A 23,969-nucleotide genomic window follows, 5' to 3' on the forward strand; every position below is an offset into this window, starting at 1 on the left:
TGTCATGGCCAGGCTGAAACTAAAGATATTAATTTGTGATTAATCTTTTGTGTTGTTTCATGATCTTTTGAAATGTTTTGAGTGATTTAAGGTTAAGTTACTACTGATTCTAAGTGCTTTGGAAGTTAAAGTGCAAGTTGCCACCCACACTTTAGCCAGACAAAGGGGTCAGCCATCTTGTATTCAAGACTCCATTTTGAATCCATACACACGCACACACACACACACACACACACACACACACACACACACACTACTCCTTTGTGAGAACAAAGGACCCCATTCATACATCCTCCATCACATGCAAACACATCCATCTTCAATCATATCACACGGTTATTATTCATCTATTCCACTGTTTATTCATTTGACAAATTGTTAATTAAATGTTATAAAATTCAGATTTTTGTGTCCAGTAGCTTTGTTGTGTCGAAGAGAAGTCTCTGCTCCGAGGATTCTACGAACTTCAAGAAAGACTGATAAGAGTTTTGGATTCATTTCCCTTTCTAATTAAAGGGTGGTGCCCCGAAGATATCTAAGAATATCTTAATTAATTAATAAATCAGTAAATAGTTCCATATTTACAGAATTTATTGAAGAATCCAAAAGTAAGTTAAAGCTTACGAATTGTTCGCTCCTAATAACCCCAACATTTATTGGTGCGGCCGTGTGAGGCTTGGATACACAGAGATTTCTATCCGGCACAAACAAACAAATAAATCCAAAGAGCTGAATTAAAAATAATCAGTTGTTCAGCCTTGAACCAGCAACAGAGTGGTGCTGATTTCGCTGAGCAGGAAGCTGCATCGAACTCTCACCAGTAACTCAGTGTTTCTTTAAAGGTGCAACGTGTAAATTAATTCTGGTTGACTTTTAGGTTAAAATTCAGTTTTTCCTTAAAGGTGCAACGTGTAATTAATTCTGGTTAACCTTTTAGGTTAAAATTCAGTTCTTCATTAAAGGTGCAGTGTGTAAGTAATTCTGACTAACCCTTTTAGGCTAAAATTAACTGCTAATTTAGCGACTTTAACTCACAGTGGCTATTGTAACTAACTGAAACCTTCACTCAAAGACTGATAACACCTTGTTTGCTAATATTCTGAAGGAATAACTAGCATATTTAACACTGCAAGTGTTGTAAGACGTTGCTACGGCAACGCACCAGCTTTTGCTAAAATACTGAAAGGAATAGTATTTTAGGCGTTAGTCACGGCATTCCGTGCAATCTTAAAACGCTAAAACCTGTGCGCACAAAGGTTAATTTAGTGTTTTTCTGCTACAAAGCTAGCAGTTGCTGCCCAAAAGGTGCAGTTTGAGATATCTGCAGAAGCTCTACTAGGCTATTTTTGGTTCGGTTGTTAAAATGGAGGGACAGAGTAGTGAACTGACCAACTCCCAGCAACCAGGTGGCGCTGCGGCCCACGACTATGAACCTGGCCTACTTTCTGGACAAATATTGTCCAAACTGGTTGCGGTTGCTCGAGAACCCGACTACCCTTCTAGGGATTTCACTGAAGAACAGCGTAGCATCGAGCTAGAAGCTGTAATTGATCAAATAGAAAACCCGGATGGTACAAAACCAATCCAGGTTCACTTAGCTAAGTTAGCCCTGATCCTCTATCAGAGAGAACTCCAACATGATCGAGAGATCTTGAACCTCCAGAGTATGCTAGCTGAAAAACAGCGAAATGGAAGTCTGAAGGATGAGGAGGACGACGACACCCGCACCGATTCTGGGGAAGATGGGGAGAAGACCCCGCCCCCTTCTGCTGATGACAACAGACAGTGGGAAGGGGGGAAACACCATGACTCTCTGGACGGACGCACGCCGCAGGGGAGAGATGAAGCTTATCTGTCCCAACCTTCGGCCCCGTTCCCTACACACACTATAGGGCATTCAGGACCACCTAGGGGCCGAGAGCAGTTCGCCCTCGAATCCCAGGTTGGACCACCACCCTCATCTTCACGGCCTTCTCAATCAGTGAGAAGTCGACCAGCTGAGCGGCACCTCTATTTAGACCGCTCCCCCAGTCCACAAAGGGTGCAAGGTGCCGATTGGGGTTATGCACAAGCCCAAGCTGCACCTCAACCATCCACCCATCCTAGCTACTCCGGTATTCGGCATGCCGATAACCAGCTGCATGACCAAGCATCATACGCCAGTCCGTACCCGGACAGAGCGTATTACGCAGAAGCCCCAGTTGAAAGACGCAGGCTGCACTACGCAGACGTGCCCCGGGAGGAGGACCTCCCAAGACACCCACGTGACGTGCCAGCAGCCCGCCACAACATGCCGAACCCCGATTTGGGCCCCAGGAGTCAACATTGGGAGCCCAGAGCACACCAGCGATATCCAGCGCCTTCTGAGACAGACCGTGGGTCAGAGTCAGAGGATGACGCGCCGTACCGTGAGTCAGGGCTCCGTGTACGTCAAATTGAATCGCTAGCTAAAGACATAGAACGCTTTGATCCTAACACCAATGAATCCAATGTCGACGATTATCTCAGGGAGATAGAACGTTGTCTGCTTGATCTTCCAGCACCCTCTTCAAGGGAAAAGCTCAAGCTAATTTGGAAAACCACATCTAGAACGGTGCACGGTTTCATGGAAACTCTACCACCTGACATTCGTGATCGGTACTCCTCGCTCTGCCGAGCGTTGAGAGATGAATACGCCACGTATGCAGACTCTGCGTCAGCTACAATGGGGGCCTTCTCCATCAAACACGGGAGGAACGAACCCCCCAGAGAGTATTATCGCCGACTCAAAAGTGCTTATTTCCAAGGTCGAAACGGCCCTGGGCTCGAGGAAGACCCTGCCTTCAGATCCCTGTTCATTCACAACCTGCACGAGTGTGTTCGCTCCGAAGTCTCAATGTATTGTCGGATGAAAAAACTGACAACTCAGGAGATTAGGAGATACGCTCAACAGGCTTGGGAAGCCGGCGGAAAGCCCCAAAAGCCTGACGCACATCACCGCGTCATGCACCTAGCTCCCGACGCCGAGCCGCGTTTGGAGCTCGAAGGCACAGAAGCTCCACCCACTAAGCCAAAATCTGCTAAACCTAGACCTGATAAACCACGAGAGCAGTCCCAATCTCCTCAACAGGGGAAGGGGGGTGCTGATTGGCCGCCTAGGTCTGGACAATCAGACAGGAAGTGGCCCAACCAAAACCAACGGCAGGCAGGTCGGAACAGTGGAAGGTTTAAGGAGCGCCGCCCACAGGTAGGTCCCGAACACAAGTCCGCAGGTGAGTACTTGACCAAAGCCGACCTCCAGGAGATGTTTCTGCAGTTCCTAGCTAAACAGAAGGAACAGCTGAGATCTGCAGATGAGACCCCTGCACCAAAGTCTTCTTCTAAGAAGCCAGACCTGGAGCCAACGTCCGCATGACTAGGCGTGGCTCAACCCCCCAGCGTGGCCAGGACCTACCTGATTAGCTGGGGGAACACTACTGGTAGATCACAGGAGTCTCCTGAAATCTACCCCCCAGAGAAATCTGATACTAAATTTCTGAAGTTCCTTGGTGACTTAACAAACCATGATCATGCTCGCCGTTTGTACTGTAACACCAACATAGGTGGATGCATACAGGTTGATGCTCTGCTGGATACCGGCTCAGAAATCACCCTGATGTGCTCCACATTGTTCCATCGCGTGTCTGACACCATGCGGTCGTTCGGGAAACCAGTCCAGGTAGAGCCCTGTGACCTGAAAATCACCAGCTACACCCAGACCCGGGAGTGTATCACTCACCGGGCGTGGCTGGACATCACCTTCCAAGACATGACTCTGGTTCACCCGTTTTATGTCTGCCAGCTAGACACTGAACCACTTCTCATTGGTCAGGACCTGCTTGAACGTCTAGCTCCCCTCATCGACTGCCAGAAGGGTCAACTGTGGGCCCAGGTGGACACACCTAAGCCCTGGAACCCAGATAGCAGCCGACCATCCTCCATTCTTGAAGTCAGCATAAGTGAGCCGCAAAACCCTTGTTCCAAGGTCATGCCCCTCCCTACGGCTCCCACAGACGATGACCGCCTGCAAAGGCACGAAACCGCTCCTGGAACTCCGCTCTGCACACATTCATCTTTTCTCTGCTCGCTGAAGAACGTCAGCCTGCAGCCATATGCACCACACATAGTTGGTGGTCTTACCATCAACTGCACCCACATCTCAGATGCTCGCCTTGCTCTTTGGTCTGGAAAGTCAGCCATCAGCCAGCAGACGTTTGAACACCTGCGTCAGAAGGACCCCCTTCTGGTCAGTGTGACACGTAGCCATCGGCTCTTGTCACCTACTTGGCCGCAGAGGCTCCTGAAAGCGCCAGAGGTCTGCTCTCTGACTATCCAACTTGGAGCAAGACAGCTCACACATACATTCAGCATCATACCACAGCTTGATCCACCTGCACTCATTGGAGCAGATCTGCTGGTTCGACTCGGTGCCCAGCTGGACACTTGCAATCAAGTCCTTTGGGCCCGAGCCACACCATCCTCTGAGCCTCGCTCAGAAGGCCCTGAACACTTGCTGTCCGGTCAGACCATTCCACAGGCCTGCCGTGCAGTGGTTGAGGCCAGCACGGTTCTGCCCCCACAGGTCAAAGGAGTGCCTGTTCGTCTGACTCTGATGAAGCATCAGAAGCTGCCAGGCACACAGGCCTTCTTCCAGCCATCACCACACTTCTTGGAGCTCAACTTAGCCGTCTGTGGCACGCCACTCTTGGAGCTGAACAATCGTTCTGCGTACTTGTTGGTCGAAAATCCGACCCAGAGTCCTATCCACATGCCGGCAGGAAAGCCCTTGGGCATGCTGATAGATAGCTCATTCCATGACTTCGAACTTTCAGTTCCCGTGATCGGACAACTTCCGTTGTTCTTGAACGACAGACAGGTTGGTGTAGACACATTCAGTACTTTCCCTTCACAAATGATTACCATCAAGCGGCATGAAGCCCTTCCTGAGGAACCCATTTGCAGTGCAACCTTAGATACTGACGGCGGTCAGTGTCTAACGGTTTTTGCAATAAATACTCAACCCTCTGAGTCACCGGTTGAAAGCCCGGAACACCAGAGACCCTCCTCCTCTGAACCTTATGACGGCTTCGAGGCCGAAGTCAGCCAGCAGCGTGACAAAGCGGATGCGCTGGAGTCAGAGGAGCAGAGAGCAGAGCTTAGAAGCCTGTTCTATGAGTTTCAGTCCGTCTTATCCAGGGACTCCCTGGACTGTGGACTCACAAACCTGCATACGGTTCGCATTCCAACGAACCCGAATGCCCCTCCTACTTTTGTACGTCAGTACAAGATTCCCCTCGCTGCTTATGAGTCGATCCAAGAGATCCTCGATCAGCTGAAGGAGAAAAACATCATCAGAGAGTGTAACTCCACTTACAACTCTCCCATCTGGCCGGTTCTGAAACCGACTGGGAAATGGCGTCTCACCATAGACTATCGTGCACTGAACAAACAAGTACCTCTCTCCAGATGGCCTATGATCCATTTAGATCAAGAGCTAGCCAGAGTCAGAGATGCTCGTTTCTTCTCTACGGTTGACGTAGCCAACGGCTTCTGGACCATGAAGGTTGAGCCGGCGGACCAGTATAAACTGGCTTTCTCCTTTGGAAATCGCCAATATACTTGGAACCGCTGCCCCTTTGGCTACTCTAACTCACCTGCCGAGTTCAACATCTTCCTCCACAAAGCCATGTCAGATGCTGCTTCCAGAGGGAACCTCATATATGTCGATGACATCTTGATGAGGAGTCGAACCTTCGAGGAGCACCTGGCCGAACTCCGTCACGTGCTGCAACAGCTCGCTGATGCCGGAGCTAAATTGGCGATTCTCAAGGGACAGTGGTGTCGAACCAAAGTGGAGTATGTTGGACTGCTGGTTGGCCCTAATGGAGTCGAGCCCCAAGCGGGACGCATTAGAGCCATTCAGGACATCAAAGCCCCAGCTAATCTGACTGAACTCAGGAGCTTCCTCGGAGTCTGCAACTACTCCAGACAGTTCATTGAGGAGTACGCTGAAACAGCGAGGCCCCTCACTGAGCCGCTTCGGAACGACACACCTTTCGTGTGGGACAGACCCCAAGAACTCTCCTTCCAGTTCCTAAAACAGAAGTTGGCGTCCGCACCCTGTCTGGCTTACCCAGACAAGGATAAAGAGTTCTACATAGAGGCTACTTTCTCCTCTCACTGCCTGAGCGCTGCTTTGAAGCAGAAACACGATCAGGACATGAGAGTTGTGGCATACGCCAGCAAGCCTCTGAGCAAGGTGGAACTCCAGTTCTCAGACTGCGAGAGAGCTCTCCTCTCTACAGTCTGGGCCGTCGAACACTTTCGTAGTTACATCGGTGGACAGAAAGTGATCATTGAAACGTGTCATCAGCCTGTCACCTTCCTAAACAGCCAGCGTCTGCGCGAAGGAAGAGTGTCAAACAGCCGCATTGCGACGTGGATGATGGTGCTCCAAGGATACAACATTGAGGTCAAGTATGGTCAGAACACCAAGCTAGCGCTAGGACAAGGGCTAGCAGGCTGCCAGCACTGTGACTCTGACTCCGTCATGGGCCCCCTGGACACACCTGCCGCAGTCTACCCAACCGCATCCAATCATCGCTACTTTGATGAGAATGTTTGCCAAGGGCTTCCGAAAGTTTACACTGATGGATGCTCCTACCTTCACGAAGGCCAGCTCCGTGCTGGGGTTGGAGTCGTTTGGGTGGACTGTGACACCAAGCAACCAAATCACTACCGGTTGGGCCAAAAGTCTAGTCAGTACGCCGAAATCGCTGCAGTGTTGATAACCCTCCAGCAGGCAGCAGCCTTGGACATCACTCAAATCGTCCTTTGCTCAGATTCAAACTACGCTAGACACAGCTTCATATCTCACTTCCCCATGTGGAAGGAGAACAACATGAAAAACGCCAGGAACAGAGACGTGAAACACTCGGAGTTATTCCTAGCGTGTGATCTGCTCACCACTGAGAAAGGCATAATGGTCTACTGGAAAAAGGTCAAAGGTCACTCCAGGACCATAGGTCCGGAGAAAGATGGTAATGACGAAGCTGACCGCCTTGCTAAGCTCGGTGCTGACCAGGGAACCTGTTGGGAATTCAAAGACGAGTGGCTTCCACCCAAGGCCCTTCACGAGGTCTGCGCGATAACTCATCGCCATGCTAAACAGGCAGACGAACCTCGGACCGTTGAGGTACCCGTGTTTCTAGGCAGACAACCACAGGACGTGGACTTAGTCACCATGCAGGAACAAGATCCTGACCTGAAGCTCATCCGCGAGCTTCTCCAAAAGGGACCGATGCCTGAACAACCGTCACCACCTACTGGCGCAAGTCGAGATTTGGTAACCCTGCATCGTCAACTCACGCACCTGAAACTACAAAACGATTTGTTAGTTTACATGCGTGACGATCACAGCCCGCCGCGCTGGGTTGTTCCACTCGACCACAGAGGAGTGATGCTTGCCTACGCCCACGACACTCCGGTTGGAGGTCACCGTGGAGCAAAAGCTACCCTCGCGTCACTGACAGAAGTAGCATATTGGCCGTCGATGTCCAAGGACGTACACAGCTATGTCCAAGGCTGCCTCGTCTGTGCCCAGTTTCAACCCTCCCAGCCGCTTGCTAGAGCACCACTGCAACGCAGGGGAATAACCTTCCCTTGGTCCCACCTGCAGATCGACTGGGTTGGACCGGTTCCCAAATCGGCAAGAGGAAACAAATATATGCTAACTGTAACTTGCAGTTTCACAAAGTGGGTGGAATGCCTTCCAGCGCCAAACGATACAGCCGTCACAACCGCTGTACTGCTGATTAACCACGTTTTTAGTCGATGGGGACTTCCACTCTGCATTGACTCTGACCGAGGAACTCATTTCACATCCAGTGTAATGACGTCCCTGTTTGAACTTTTGGGAGTGGAAGTGAGATTCCACCTCCCCTATCACCCACAGTCATCCGGACAGGTCGAACGGATGAACCGCACGGTCGTCTCTATGCTCAAAAAGTACGTCTGCTCCACTTGGAAGGACTGGGACGTCAAGCTCCCTCTGGTCCTGATGGCCATACGGTCCACTCCACAGCGATCCACGGGGGTTACGCCCTTTGAGATGATGACCGGCAGACTGATGACTCTACCACTGCACCTCCTGTATCACCCAGAGGATGTCAGTGTTGCCACTGCCTATACCGCTCATCAGTATGTGGCAGACTTGAAAACACACCTCAGAGCTACGTTCGCGCACGCTCAGAAGAAACTGGAGACCAACGTAGAAGGCGCTAAAGCCTACTACGACCAAAAGACAACCAGCCGCGAATACGAGGTGGGTGACAAAGTATTCTACTTTCGGTTCGCCCAACCGGCACGCAAACCTAAGAAGTTCCTGCCCTGCTGGTCAGGACCATTTGAGATCGTGGCAAAACTCTCTCCAGTTGCATACAGGTTACGCATCACCAAAGCGAGACAGGAGCCTGTCTACAAATGGGTGCATGCAAACCAAATCAAACCCTACGTCAAACCGTCCCCGCGGGTACAGAGACCAGACTCCCCGCAGGAGGTAGACGTAGTCGCTACATAGTTCTATGCATGGAAATGGAAAGGGGGGAAAGTGCACGTTTAACCCACTAACATGTACTAACTGACAAAGAACCAAGCCCCCCCGCTGTCATTTTCACTAACCAAGAGAAACTCCTCCTAGACCGCTAACAGGATGTACCTACTAAAACCTTACAGAGTACTCTGGTACTTATACTAGGCTCTGATTAATGAATCTCTACGTGCAATCAAGACTTTGTCTGAAACCATACATCAGGATATTGTGTACACACGAGTGGTGAGAGATTTCATGCAGGACCTGCTCAGGGAAGTAAGTTCCACGCGGGACAGCTTGGTTGAAAGTCGTATTTCCCCGTACTTGGTACCACTGGACCTGCTCAAAGTTAGCTTGACAGCTGCTACCCCTCTACTGTGCACCTTTCACAAATCCACCTAGCGTACAGCCTAGGCAGTGCAATTCCCATTCACGTTGAAAAAAAATTACAACTCGGTTTCCTGTTAAACGTTCCCATAATTGTGACACCTCACATCTATAGGTTTAGGTCGATGCTGAACATTGGTATTTGAAAGGACGGTAGGCATTTCCACTTTGAACTAGAAACCTGACACTCCATCACCTCAACCTCGAACAGCATGACTCAGAGATTGAGATCATGGACGCTTTCCAGGGTTGTAACTTTGCCTTCGATTTAGAAATTGACCAACAATTACTGATTGAAGGAACCAAATTTGCTAAGTTCACACAAAACCCGCGTGAACTTACTTTGACGCCCAAGACGCTACATTGACACAGATTATACGACTTTAATCTGCACATTGGTCGCCCTGGGGATGGAATGGCTCATCACGGCCGTGATAGCTTATTCCGCCTACAGGCGTGTTAATAAACTCCAAGATAAGATGCACTTGCTCACCTACGGTGTGCCTCGTAACCGCGTTCGGGGAGACTCCAAGCGTGAATGTACCACACCTGTCTAAAGGGGGTGAGCAACATTTTCTTTGTTATTCTGTAAACCTAAGAGTAGTTCTCAATTTAGTCTACCTCACATTTTTATCTGAGTGTTGCATTATGTCACATTCTTTATAAGCTACACACTGAATGTATGACCTAAGAATGTATTTTATGAGACCTCAAGGTTGCTATGAATTTTCTTGGATGTTATATGTTACATGTTTTTTTTTTTTGGGTTTTCTGTTTTGTTTTTTTTTTGTTTCTTACTTGGTCACATATTGACTAGTGGTTATGTGCCGGCCCAGCTCAGTCTGTCAATGACTCTGTCTGACACACCAGCACATTGTAGTACCTCTTAGTTTTATGGTCCTTGTTTTAGCCCAAAGACTGTCCTGATCCACCCTTTGGACCAAAAAGGGGGGAATCTTGGGACCACATAGGTCAATGCGCGTTTGCGAACTATGGACCTCGTACATCACCGCGTGCTCCATAAACTGAACTGTATGGCCGGCGGTGAGATGCCTTTGTGTCCACTCGTGGAGTTAACCGCCCACCGACCTTCCTCCTTCTACACTACTACCTCTTGCATGGACGACATCATCATTGCGTACCACCTGCGTGAGTGGCTTCTTCTCGTTATGCGCGTTGGGGACTATCCCGTTTCCTATCCTCTTTGTGCCTGACCAGGATCAAAGACCAAAGGCGCCAGGATCCAAGACAAAGACCAAAGACAAAGGCGTCCAAGGAGACCAACGTCCTAAGGGACAAACCCACCTGTGCTTCCGACAATCAAGTCGACCTACGTTCATGAGGAACAAACCCATCTGTGCTTCCGACGATCGAGCTTTGGGCGCGATCCCCGAAACCAAAAGGGGGAATGTTGAGGGTCTGACCTCATGAGGAAATTACTATGCAGTGATTTTCTCCAAAATGACTGTGCTTAAATTGCTCTGAAAAGCAAATAATCACATCAGCGCCAAGAAACTTCATTTCCCATGATGCTTTGCACACGGAAGCATTGTGATGACGTCACCGCCTAGTACCAGAAACACGTTCTGCGCATGTGCGGGAAGCCGTGGAGCTTTTCCCGCAAACTAAGACCATAAATCTTCAGCAGAGACAAAGAAACCTCGTTCTTTTGCCCAGGATACCTGGCGGTAAGGACACGCTTGTCAACGCTCCGACTCCCTTGAGCACGCGGAAGCTCTTAAGTGCCCAAGTTGAGCCCACGGAACTGCTGGAAACTAAACTGCAAGCCCATCAGATCTGCTCGTTTCTGCTCCCCTCCAGCTGATGTTTGAGGACACAGAACTGCGGAGGAAAGCAACAACTCCATCAAGCACGCTGTAAGTTATAACTCAGCACAGAAAGAAACTTTGCTGTCTCTGTCCAGCCCGTGGAGAAACACTCGTGGAGGTAAACAACGGAGAAAGCATCAAACCGACGGACGACGCCAAACTGCGGAGAAACACGGAGAACCGTCAAATCAAAACAGTGAGGGACGCTTCACTGTTCTGGTGATCAGAAACTCATCTCTTTCTCTCATTCTTTCCTTCTCCCGTTTCCTCTATAGTCTCGAATAAGCAATAAACCGCGTCTATTGCTTAAAAAGTAGCTTCGTGCTTTCCTCTTTCGTCCCAAACACGTCAGTCGGGTCATTTTGAAAGAATAAACTGCTTATTGATCATTGTTTGGTATCTTAAAATGGTTTCTGTCATGGCCAGGCTGAAACTAAAGATATTAATTTGTGATTAATCTTTTGTGTTGTTTCATGATCTTTTGAAATGTTTTGAGTGATTTAAGGTTAAGTTACTACTGATTCTAAGTGCTTTGGAAGTTAAAGTGCAAGTTGCCACCCACACTTTAGCCAGACAAAGGGGTCAGCCATCTTGTATTCAAGACTCCATTTTGAATCCATACACACGCACACACACACACACACACACACTACTCCTTTGTGAGAACAAAGGACCCCATTCATACATCCTCCATCACATGCAAACACATCCATCTTCAATCATATCACACGGTTATTATTCATCTATTCCACTGTTTATTCATTTGACAAATTGTTAATTAAATGTTATAAAATTCAGATTTTTGTGTCCAGTAGCTTTGTTGTGTCGAAGAGAAGTCTCTGCTCCGAGGATTCTACGAACTTCAAGAAAGACTGATAAGAGTTTTGGATTCATTTCCCTTTCTAATTAAAGGGTGGTGCCCCGAAGATATCTAAGAATATCTTAATTAATTAATAAATCAGTAAATAGTTCCATATTTACAGAATTTATTGAAGAATCCAAAAGTAAGTTAAAGCTTACGAATTGTTCGCTCCTAATAACCCCAACAGGTACATTACAGGCTTGACTTGAGGACATAAAACATTGGATGACTCTAAACGTTTTGCTTTTAAATCAAGACAAGATGGAAGTTCTCATCTTGGGACCAGAAATCCAGAAAAGGAAATTGCTTAGCCAGTCGCCTGACCTGAATGGCATTACATTAATCTCCGAGAACAAAGTAAGGAACCTTGGTGTTATCTTTGATCAGGACATGTCTTTCAATTCCCAGGTTAAACAGATTTGTAGGATTTCCTTTTTCCACCTTCGGAATATTGCTAAGATTAGAAGCATCCTTTCCAGGAGTGATGCTGAAAAACTAGTTCATGCATTTATTACGTCAAGACTGGATCACTGTAATTCATTACTCTCAGGAAGTCCACAGAATGTAGTTAAAAGTCTTCAGCTTGTCCAAATTGCTGCAGCTAGAGTTCTGATGAGAATTAAAAAGAGAGATCATATCTCTCCTGTCTTGGCTTCCCTACATTGGCTACCTGTTAAATTCAGAATAGATTTTAAGATCCTCCTTCTCACACATAAAGCTCTTAATAATCAAGCTCCATCATACATCAGTGATCTGATTGTTCCATATGTTCCTAACCGAGCACTTCGCTCTCAGACTGCAGGTTTACTGGTGGTTCCCAGAATATCTAAAAGTAGGATGGGAGGCAGATCTTTTAGTTATCAGGCTTCTCTGCTGTGGAACCAGCAACCAGCCTTAGTCCGTGAGGCAGACACTTTGTCTACTTTTAAGAATAGGCTTAAAAATTTTTATTTGATAGGGCCTATGGTTAAAATCTGATGTTAGCCTAAATCAGGACAAGTGGGGGAGTAGAGGGAGGTGGAGTGTACAGTCGGTAATGACGACTCTCCCTTGCCCTGCCTCCAACATGCCTCCATCTAAATAGGATAGATTATCCAGTTTTCTCTGTAGTTATGCTGCTATAGGCTTAGACTGCTGGAGGATACACTGACCACTTTCCACACTCTACTACTTTCTTCTACTATCTGCTCTTTAACTGTATTACTTTCTGCAATTTCAGCTGTTAACTTTATTTTCTCTCTAAGTGTTTTTCTCCCCAGAAGAAGCAACAACGATGTTCTGCTGAGCTGTGGTGGCCTCATGGAGGGGGCCATTGTCTAACACACAGCTGCTAACCACTTAAACATTCTCCCTCTCCTGATAATAACTTTTTGCTTTCCTTGACATTGGACGTGTTACTGCTAGTTTACCCATTTAATTAGAGATCCACTAGGATAAATACAATAAAGTTTATCTTTCACCAAATAGAATATTTACTAAGACATCACAAAGAACTATAGACACATTATTGTGTGTGTGTGTGTGTGTGTGTGTGTGTGTGTGTGTGTGTGTGTGTGTGTGAGAGTGTGTGTGTGTGTGAGAGTGTGTGTGTGTGTGAGAGTGTGTGTGTGTGTGTGTGTGTGTGTGTGTGTGTGTGTGTGTGTGTGTGTGTGTGTGTGTGTGTGTGTGTGTGTGTGTGTGTGTGTGTGTGTGTGTGTGTGTGTGTGTGTCTGCTCTGTGTTCTTGATCCCCAGTGAGTCATGGTGTATGACTGCTTATACTGAGCCAGGATCCTCTGGAGGTTTCTTCCTGTTAAAAGGGAGTTTTCCTCTCCACTGTCACTGCATGCTTGCTTAGTATGAGGATTGCTGTATAGTCACTGACACTAGTCAGTGACTTGATGCAATTTGCTGGGTTCCTTATATAGGAAACATTTTTTCTGATTGGCTTAATGAACTGACCTGAATTGGAATGTTTATTATGTGAAGTGCCTTGAGACGACTCTTGTCGTGATTTGGCACTATATAAATAAAATTGAATTGAATTGAATTACTGAGGTGTCATTTATGAAATATAAGGTTTTTTCTGAGAAGTATAACTCTTAGAATTGATGTAACCCCACCTCCATCCATGCACATTCCACAATAGTACACAGCTGCAGACCCCGAGAGCAGATTCAAGCAGGGTGCCTCTAAAATCTCCTTAATTCTGAGACGCCTCCTGTTTATTTAGGCAGACTGCACAATTGTAAATTGAGGAAATTTTAACAAAGGAAAAAAGGAATGTCATTTTACCTTACTGGGTGAGGTCTATAATTATAAAAGCAATACCAAATTGTAGCAGGAGAATTATTGTCACAAACATCCGCCAGCAAAGTACATAAAGCAAGCGGTAGTATTACCGCTTTTAATTGGATTCAAATTGTAAAAACTGAAGGGTGGTGGATGAGGAAAAGCTGTGTATTCTGTCAAGGCTTGTTACATCCCCCTCCGTGGTCTAGGAGGTTCTGAGGGGAACGTCCACATTAGACTTGTCCCTGATGGTGTTAGGAATGCAAAGAGTTTATTAAATGTGATGTTTAAAGGTTTAGAAAAGGGTTTAATGTACTCTTAAAACAGGACAGGTACAAAAGGCGACTCAAAATTAGAGAGGGCAAACAGAGGTGCAGTAAATATATTTAATTCAATTCAATTCAAGTTTATTAATATATCGCCAAATCACGACAAGTCGTCTCAAGGCACTTCACATAGTAAACAATCCAATACAGTTCAGGGGTCTCATTTATCAAACATTGCGTAGAATCCTTACTAAAACCGTACTTAAGCTCAGCAAAAGAAAATGTACTTACGCCAAGTAGATTTGTGATCTATCATATATGGAGTACGCACAGCTGCACGCAACCTCCGCTTCATAAATCGGAAACTACAATGTACAAATGTTCTCAGCTGCTTTTTAGTCACATCTCGCCCTCACCACACCCACTTACTGTCATAAATAGTCAATGCAAAGTGCATTTTGGATCTCATACATATACAAAAGCCGGCTGTTGCAGCGCTCCGCCAATGACAAAAGGCAACTGTAGATCAAGGCAGATCAAGGAGGCGCTATTTCACAAGCAGAAGTTGAGGTGGAGAAATGAAAAGAAGTGCTTTTGCAAAACAAATAAGAAAATCCACGGAGTGGCACAGCATTGCTGAAGCCGTAAAGAAGAAGAAGAAAATGTAATTTCTATAGCGCCTCTCAAGATAAAAATCACGAAGCGCTTAATGCTGAGTTTCTGTGGCGGATATAAAAAAAATGATCCAAACAGTAGTCGATCTCAAGACCCCCCAAGTGAAAGTCACACACGCTAACCAGTCAGCCAAACAGGAATCTCCCTTGTCCAAGTAGCCAGGGCACATGATCAATCTTGTCACAATGACAGGACACACACTGTCACAGACGCATGATATTCAGTCTCAATCTGTCCCCCTGCTGATATTCTGCATTCCGTATTCTGCGCTTCAGGGTGTGTGTGTGTGTGTGTGTGTGTGTGTGTGTGTGTGTGTGTGTGTGTGTGTGTGTGCGTGCGCGCATGTGTGTGTGTGTGTGTGTGTGTGTGTGTGCGCGCATGTGTGTGTGTGTGCGCGTGTGTGTTCGTAAACAGCAAACGAGTCAGAATGGAGCCAAGCTCCTTTAAAGAATATGAGAATAAAAACATCTGCTGCAGTGACCACTGTATATGATTAGTCCAGAAAATATTTTGAAGGATGTCTTTGAATGAAAAAAAAAACCTTAATTAAAGCTCTGGACCAAAGATTGTCTTAATATTCAGCCTCAAAAAAAGTTTTTTTTTTTTTTTGCATGAAGAGAGAAAATCACATTCTCTAAAATTGGCTTAAGGGATCTCAATGGTAGAAAATGAGGCTCTCATAAAACAAGCTGATTCAACAATTACTATAACCATGGCAAAGAACATCAGATGTAAATCACAACGATGAAATTTTAATTAATGTCATTACTTCAACTCCCCAAAAATGTGAAATTGTCGTCCGCAACTGCTAAAAACGACCTTCGCTGCTTAGTTTACGGTTAACCAACATTTAAGCACAAAAACCACGTCCTGATGGTGGGAAACAAACACTGACTGAAAGATTTCTCATTCCTCTAAACAAAATCTTCAAGGCTTTGTAAAGTTTTCTGATAAATAAAATGTCACTCTGACCTTCAAAGCTCACAAAGTGTTAAATAAAATTAATAAATACGTATTAGGCATCAAGTTGATGCTGTTTTAGAGGGCAGCATTACATTAGACCAGCAGAAAATAAAAATGTTTTAATACATGATTCAACCCAGAATAGTCTTTGTGTTAAAATGTGATTAATATCCACGATACGTGTATTTTTTTCTTCTCTCCTTCTTTTGACTCCACAGGTGTTTGAGTATCAGCGGCTGATCTGGTCATCTTAGACCTTCCTCTCTACAGGAGAGCTCTGTGATGAATCGCTCCTCTGGGAATCTTGCTGTTACATTTCAGTGCAGAAAAACTCCTCAAGAGGAACATAATATGATAAGCAGAAAACACAGAGCACATTAAATTTTAGTCGCTATGACTCAATTCCCCCAAGAGCTTCAAACTGCAAATCCGATCTAGTCAGAGAAAGTTGAAGCTGGATAGTTGCATCGCAAAATGGAAATGTAATAACTTTGTTTTTTATTACAAATACAGTATATCAAAAAGTCATATCTTAAATGCTTTGCTGTATGTAATAATTTCTATACCTCTCATTTTCTGAAGTGCTTTTCCTCACTAGGATCAGGGTGAGATAATGTCTTATCCAGCAGGTATCATGTGAGAGGCGGGGGACCCCTAGACAGCTCGCCTGTCCACAGGGACAAACAACCTGCCACACACTCACCAGTTAAGCAAACACGTATGTCTTTGGTCTGTGGGAAGAAACCAGAGCACTTGAGAACCCACACAGAACACACTAGCCCCAGACAGATATGCTGCACCTGGGACTCGAACCAGTGACCTTCTGGCTGTGATGCACCAGTGCCACCAACTGGGCCACAGTGCACCCTAAACAATGATCTAAGATATATAATCTATTAGGTATCTAGAAATCATATTAGAAATATCCTTCTTAGGGTTTTCCACTTAGCTTATTTATTTCCTTTAGAAAGGGGCCTTATTGATAGCTTCAACTATTGACACACACACACACACACACACACACACACACACACACACACACACACACACACACACACACACACACAGGACAGTTGCTACTGAAAAGCTCACAGCTGTAAAGTTTACTTTTACCACCCCCAGATATCCTGGTCTGAGTCACATCTAGACACTAAAGTAGCAGAATTCTCTTCCTGAAACTTCCGCAGGGACTTTGTTATAGCTTCTCCTGAGAACCAATGATAGAGCCGTTATTTCAAACCGTTTCTGAGCACCCAAGGAAACCAGAAACACAAGAGACCCATGTTGGACTTGCAGCCAAAGACCTTTCCACAAGGTTACTTGTGAAAAAAAAAAAAAAAAAAAACAGCTAGCTTCAAAACAATAAACTTAAAAGGCACTTTTGTATCTTTGTAGTTTCTGGGCTCAGGAGATTTCTACATTGTTTTTTTTTAGGGTGAACCAGAGAAGCTACTTTTCAACTGCACCCACCTGTTTTTTTTTTTTTTACAGCGCGTATTGGTCCAGTGAGAAACACACCAGGCTGCATTTCAGGGGAATTCATGTTTTCTTCAAACCAGCCAATCTCTGTCTCAATAGAGCCAGTGGTCCATGCAGCAGCCGTGGATCCCATCAGAGATGGATGTGTTGCATTGAGCCAGCAAAATGGCTGACAGTGGCTGCTCTAAACAATCAGTTAGAGATGCATCCAGAAGCAGCTTCTAGAAAATACACACAAATTCTGTTTCTGACAGAAGCTGCATCAGGATAAAAAAAACACACACAAGTAAGAAAATAGCTAATTTGATCGTGTTTAATGAACACATAATAAATAATACATAGCAACAAGTTTCTCTCGGTGTGATGAACAATTAAAGCATCCAAGATGCAGCTTAGTTAATACACCAGCTACAACCTTGATCAGGACACTTACAAGTAAATGGATGAATAGACGTCCTTTTAGGTAGAATAAATCAAAAAGGTTTTAGCTACTACTGAGGGAAAAACGGCAACTTTAATCAAAATTAGAATGAGGCTTGGTGAAGCTAAACAAAGTCCTGAAGGAAAAAGTCAATGAAATAAAACTATCAACAGAAAAAATCACTTTGTCAATTAAATTTTTCATTCTGACCAGATTAAATAGGTTCCGAGTATCAAAAACGAGCACTACAAAGATTTTGTATTCTCTCGTCTTCCTCCGCTTATCCGGGTCCGGGTCGCGGGGGCAGCATCCCAACTAGGGAGCTCCAGGCCGTCCTCTCCCCGGCCTTGTCCACCAGCTCCTCCGGCAGGACCCCAAGGCGTTCCTGGACCAGATTGGAGATGTAACCTCTCCAACGTGTCCTGGGTCGACCCGGGGGCCTTCTGCCGGCAGGACATGCCCGAAACACCTCCCCGGGGAGGCGTCCAGGAGGCATCCTGACCAGATGCCCAAACCACCTCAACTGGCTCCTTTCGATCCGGAGGAGCAGCGGTTCTACTCCGAGTCCCTCCCGAATGTCCGAGCTCCTCACCCTATCTCTAAGGCTGAGCCCGGCCACCCTACGGAGGAAACTCATTTCGGCCGCTTGTATCCGCGATCTCGTTCTTTCGGTCATTACCCAAAGCTCATGACCATAGGTGAGGATTGGGACGTAGATCGACCGGTAAATCGAGAGCCTGGCTTTCTGGCTCAGCTCCCTCCCTCAGGGAGCTGAGGGAGGGAGATTTTGTATTCATTTTTAAATTGGCCTTACTTGTAAAATGTATTCACACCTTTATATTTCCATTTAATATTGAGTTTATTGTACCTTATTCACATTGCCATATTGTCATTTATGTGTGTTTTCATATCCCATATAGGCTTGGGCAGTAGTACGGTATTACCGGTGTTAAAAAATAGCAACGTGTCAGTTCCAATACAGTCATGAAAAAAACTGCATATACGAGACGAGGATTAAAACAATGAAAATAAATAAGAAAGATCAATAAAGGTCATGTAATGTATAAAACAGGTGTGTGGTTGAATTTTTTTTTTTTTTAATGTTTTGTCCAAATTTTAGAGACATTCCATAAAGTTAATTAACGCGAAGTCATCACGCGACGGCGCGCCGAGAGAAAAATGGCAGCACGTGCACCAGCTGACCTGGTATCTAAAAAGAACACAACTTCTACAGTTTGGGATTATTTAAACTCCCAGATTTAAAAGGAGAGCTGCTAAACACGGATGAGATTGTTTGTGCAAACAAAAAATGACAGCGAAAGGCGCACGCCCCGGCGGCAAGGCAGAGGAGCCAGCCGTAGCTGAAATATCAGACTTCTGTCTGGAGCCTGTTATTAAAAGAGATGACAGCGCACTTTTCTGGTGGAAATGTGCAGCCAGCCTTCCCCAGATGACACGGCTATCCCCAAAGTACCCGTGTGTCAGTGCCACAAGCTCATCGAAGTGGGTTTTCAGCCGTCGGTCCACAACGTCCTATATTGAACCCGGAAAAGTTAAACATGATGGATTTCAGGCAAAACATTGTTTTATAAGCTGCGTTTTTAAGTTGTTGATATGATGTGTGTTATGTTGTTATTGTTTTAGTAATAGTGTTTATTCAGTTTATGAACGGTGAAGGTCCAAACCTACAGTTTGGTAATTCCACTTGAGGTTTACGTCATCATTTTTTAAATTAGTCCCGGTAATAAAATGAGGAGGAAGCTAGACGGTATTAAAACTTGGATAGCACCCAGGCCTCATTCCATATATCTGTCTGACATGCTGCAAGTAGCTTGTTTGGGAGACAAATATTAATCAAGTTTATTTATATCGAATCAGGTTTATTTAAAAGAAAAGACTAAAATATAAACATAAAAACCATAAAAACAGGCAAGAGATGGGAATCTGACTAGTTTCGGTATGACAGACATAAATGTTTATGAGCTAATCTTTATCTGAAGAGAATCTGTTCTTAGGGCCTTTTTTACAAGTCACACTGTGCCGGCAAATCTGTGTAATATTACCGAAACTGTGTGTCTTATAAACATGCCATGCCAGGATGGCGTTGCTCTTTTCGCCTCGCTTGGTAATTATATTGTGGTAATTGTCTGTCTCATAAATGACGATTGCGCCTTGGCCAGGGGATGATCACATGGGGAGTTACTGCCGAGTTCTGGCCGGCAACTATATCTAAACTGAAAGTAAACACGGACTGTAAGTTTGGCTTTTTGAACTAAATCAGCTGAGACGGCATACTGGAGCGCTCCAGTTAGAGCTGGAGGTAATTCTAACCCCTACTTCACACTGGAAGCATCAGTGATATGGACGGCAGCAGAACGTCACTGCTTCAAACTAGAATCCATTATAGCCTATGGGGGTGATTCAAACCAGTTGCGATGCACACATTTTCAGGCGCATCCTAGAAGCGACATGCTGCACCACTGATATTGTCAGGTTCTATTTTTGCCATGAGCCGCTTCCGGGACACGACAATTCCTGCAGTTAACATAGGGTTAGACAGGAAATCACTTACGGTTTCAGTATAAAAGCCCCAGTAATTTTCAAAATAAAAGACTTTTGCAGCGATGCAATTTCATATATGTAGATTACATCAAAATGTGACCTAACGGCTTATTTACTCCCAGTATTGTTCGAGAAGTGCAGCTGTGTGTTTTTATGGCTTTAATCCTGGCAGTGATGAGGAACAACATAGAATAGAATAGAATAGAATAGAATAGAATAGAATAGACCCCACACAGGGGAAATTCACTTGTTACATCATCAACAACATATATGACATCAAGCAGCGATATCAATTTTCTTCTTTATGGTTTAATGGCAGATGGCATAAACTTGAGGGATTTTGTGATCTTGCGAGTGCAGCAAGGAGCACGGCACAGACGCCGCTCCGCAGCCGAGATTCTACCGGTGTAATAGCACGCAGTGAAAGTCGTACGTAAACCGTTCCGCTGTTGTCCTGCTCTGCTGATGCTTCTAGTGTCAAATAGGGGTTAGTCTGTGAACGCAGCAATGCAGCAATATAAGAAAATGTGACTTCATTTCCCTATTTCTGAATGTACCGCCAATAATTCTAACATGTTGAATTATTGGCGTTTTAAGCTTTATGTGGGCCTAAAATAGCTTGCATGTATTTTACCTATTTTACTTTTTTTTCTATCTGTTATGGACCTTCTTGTGTCTTTAATAAATTGATTGATTGATTGATTGATTGATTGATTGATTGGTTGATTGGTTGATTGATTGGTTGATTGGTTGATTGAATAAGTGTCAATGTATGCTAGCAATAACATAATCCATGTAAATATTTAACCATTACTTTCAAGTTAGGGTTAGGTACATACATTACAGGAACTTTGGTACAGTTCAAGGCAAATCTACCACGAGTTGTAAAAGAATCTGTGCATCTTAAAAAAATAATAATAATTTTTTTAAAAAAGCTGCCATTTCAAATGTAGCAGTTAAATAAAAAAAACTTGTCTGGAGCCTTTTTTTAGGTAGATCAAAAGCTGATTGCAATCAAACCTCATGAGCTTCAGTAGATGTTGCACACGCCAATTATAAACAGATCAAAAGGGTTTCCTCACAAAATAAAGCAGGTAGTGTGCGTTCACATTTAAAAAAATGGTCATTTCTTTTTAATGCAGTGGATGACCTCCACCTGGAGGCAGAAATACTGCAGATCCATAAAACAAATGTGGTCATTTTCACTGGACTTGTGTTGCTGTGTGTCTACAGGCAAATGGAGCAGGGCAAAGCACCAGATCCAGTTTCACAACAAGGCTAAAGCCCCTCAGATGTACAGCTGCACAGGGGCTGAGTGCATCACACAGTAAAAGTGCATGAAAGCTTCTACTTTAACTATCATTTTCTCTGCTAGGGTAACAGCTTTTCATCTGGAGACACTGCTGCGTTTGTCTGCCACTGTTTGTGTAATTCTGCAAAGAACCTTGTGCAAGAGTTCTCAAATAAAACTGCTGTTGCCCTGAAAGTAAACAGCAATTAAAAGATACTAATAGTTGCAAAGTCTTATAATCCTTAGTCTGTTTCAAACACACACTGCAAAAATTTAATTTCCAAAATGTGATTCAGACACTCTGCTGATGAGAACACAAATATTTGTTTTCGATGGATCAGAATTTGTAAGTATTAATGCAGACAGTTCAGCGAGTTATTATTTGTGCAGTTACAATAAAAAGAATATGTAAAAAGGGATGAAAAGATTAAAGAGGTATAATCTGGCTTTAAAGGAAGATATACTGTAATTCCATTTCAGCTGGATTCCGTTTGTAAAAATAGCTCCTCCACAAACCTACAGAGGTTCATTGTTGTGTTTCCTATTACAGATACCTGTAACCTGCTGCCATTTCAGAAGATAAGCACATTTTTCTACACTGTAAAAGAGCTTTGATTATTTTTAGAGCAGGCATACTAGCACTCGTTAATAAACCTGCTATGGACTCCAGTGTGAATGAATGTCTTGTGCGTTTTTGCTCAATTGTTTCAGAAAGTAGAAGTTAGTCAGGAATCAGCGGGATTTTGAGTATTAATATTAATGATATGCCAACATCTCACCTCTGATTGGCTAAGAGCAAAGCAACTCTTCAACCACCTCCCTTTGATCTAGTTACATGGGTAGAATAATGCAACGCTGATGTTTTATTGCGCAACAATAACACAAGTCTGAACCTGTTCTGACATGCTGTGGAACTGCTAATCCTAACATTAACCTTTACTAGCTGAGATGTGCTCTACTCTCTCCTGGACACTAAATCAACAACAGCCTTCCCCGGTTTAAAGCCTTGGTGGCCGAGTGTAACAGAATGAATGTTTTGATATGTTTGCAAATTTTATTTAAGGAGATGTTTACTTTTTGTGTTTTGACTCTTTATTTTGTTCATTTAGGCGAAGGAGCTGTAGTCTGTAAATGCAGCCTGTACTCTGTGGGCTGGCAGAGCCATCATTTTTTATTTATTTTTTGCTTAATGCACCGTGTGTGTGTGTGTGTGTGTGTGCATGCACGTGTGTGCATGTGTGCGTGGGAAGCTATCCGAGAGGAGAAAGCAAAGCTAGTGAGAAAGTGGTTTGGGCTGGGTTATCAAATTTTGACCTGTTTGTTTGACCTTATTTTCACAGAATCTTGGTGTCATTGAGCCGCTTTGAAGTTAAGAATTAGCCAAGAACACTAAAAACTGCCTTGTTTTTCAACATAAAAACCCTACACTATATTATCAAACACACTGAAATGTTGTATGTAGGTGTGCCATATTGGGAATTGTGGCAGAAAAGGTGCCAGCTGTGATTCTGAAAACAAACATTTCATTAGGGAAGATCTCTTATTGCTAGCATCAATTACTGCTGTGAGATTAGTGATGGTGAGATCAAAACCAGGAAAAATGTCAGATTTTTTTCTTTTATTGCTGTTTGAAATTCTTAGCAGATGGGAACTTGAACGATGGTTTTCATAAGCAACATATTGGCTGATCAGTGATTATGATGAAAATTTGCCAATTCTACTCAAAAAGACCATTTTTGGGTCCATCTCTACAAGTAACGAAATACAAAACTTTCCTGAGTGGAAGTGTTTACCTTCAAATTTTAAATCCCAATGTGAAATCTTTTATATTAATTGGAATCGGTATAAGGTCAGAGATGTGGAGGAATCTCAAATTGGTGATGACTCTCGAAACCAGAATCTGTGCTTGTTTCCCAACTACAGCAGTGAGATTGGGACTTTATGCTCAAGAGTGGAAACACATCTTTAGATCTTGGCCAAAGTAGCTGTTTGGGTAATAACAACCCACAAGGCTTTGGGTGCTTGTGAGCAAAGCTGCATTAAAATAATCATATCAGATGTGATCAAACTCACGAAAAACCAAAAAAACAGTTAAGAGCAGAAGTGCTTCAGATCGCATCTTGATGTCAGGTCTCTTGTCTTGGCTCAGCTGTAAGAGCGAGGATCCTCCACTGTGAGAATACATTGAGCTTATATGATGTACTGTGTGCGTCCATCCCATTACATAACCCCCTTTACTGTACACAGTCTACCTAATTTATAATTGGCTGAGTCTTATTCACCCATGATTAAACTGGTGATGTAAATAAATTTACAAGATGCAGCAGAAGATCTGAGGCGGTGACTAAAAACAGCA

General features: G+C 44.5%; 1 protein-coding gene across 1 annotated transcript in view; it reads right to left on the minus strand.

Moving 5' to 3' along the window:
• The window catches only part of LOC107395414 (matrix metalloproteinase-17), a 197,803-nt gene that overhangs the window by 172,473 nt on the left and 1,361 nt on the right, over nucleotides 1-23,969 (minus strand). The window lies entirely within an intron of this gene.

The sequence above is a fragment of the Nothobranchius furzeri genome, chromosome 6 (genome assembly GCF_043380555.1).
Source record: "Nothobranchius furzeri strain GRZ-AD chromosome 6, NfurGRZ-RIMD1, whole genome shotgun sequence".
NCBI classification, from domain to species: domain Eukaryota; kingdom Metazoa; phylum Chordata; class Actinopteri; order Cyprinodontiformes; family Nothobranchiidae; genus Nothobranchius; species Nothobranchius furzeri.